The 845-nt window shown below is 39.2% G+C and overlaps 1 protein-coding gene across 1 annotated transcript in view; it reads left to right on the top strand.

Annotated features, from left to right (window-relative positions):
* Positions 1–201: 201 nt before the first annotated feature.
* The window catches only part of LOC106590685 (zinc finger protein ZIC 4), a 12,457-nt gene continuing 11,813 nt past the window's right edge, over positions 202–845 (top strand). The window contains exon 1 of the mRNA XM_014181843.2: positions 202–845. This exon is cut by the window's right edge and continues 1,201 nt beyond it. The gene's annotated coding sequence lies outside the window, so the exon portion shown is untranslated.

Raw genomic sequence — 845 nt, 5'->3', positions numbered from 1 at the left:
GGTGGTGCGGTGCAGACGAACGAGCGAACGGGCGGGTGGGTGGACGTGTAAAATATGTTTCTTTATTTTACCGGATCATTTTTATGGCCATTGAGAGAACTCCGAACCGCGTAGAAACTACCAACAGCGGAAAATTGCTTTTGAGAAAAGGACTAGTCTATGTTCGAAAAGATATACGGTACTTTGATGCACACATTTTCCGACTCTGCATACATTTTATGAATTTCAATGACATATTTTCGTAAAATGTGCAGCGAAATGAAGATATCTCTCTATTGATTATCAGCTATAGCCTTAGAGACTCTACATTGCATTATATCCATGTGTACTGTGGGGGCTAGGTGTTATTTAGGCTACATTGGGTATATGGCACTTCCATAACTCTCAGTAACTCAGTAGTAAAATATGACAGTTATAGTTTTGGTGTAACTGTTTAACTTTTGGAGATTAGTTTAAAGTACAATAACCTTTGCATAATAACTACATTTATTTATTATTTTTGTATTTTTTGGTTGCCTGAGGCTCGGCGCAGGCGCTCTGCCTCCTTGCTGTGGCTACAACATTTTTGTTCACATTGGAGACTGTCACAAGTGACGTCAATCACGGGGCTCTGACCAATTAGAAGGCGGGGTGATTGTTTAACTCCACGGGCTGCAGCGCCTACCATGAATCTCTATTCACTATCAAAGCGTCCTGCTGCTGCCTGCCGTCCAACCGAATGGGATTCCATGCAGCCACTGAGATACAATCACAACTTTTCAACTTTTTTTTTTAATATATATGTTTTCGTTTTGATTTTCTATATTTTTTTTCATTGCAATTAAAATATATTTGTCATCATTGTT

Source organism: Salmo salar, chromosome ssa29 (assembly GCF_905237065.1).
Source record: "Salmo salar chromosome ssa29, Ssal_v3.1, whole genome shotgun sequence".
NCBI lineage: Eukaryota > Metazoa > Chordata > Actinopteri > Salmoniformes > Salmonidae > Salmo > Salmo salar.
This window is presented reverse-complemented; position numbering and strand designations above follow the sequence as displayed.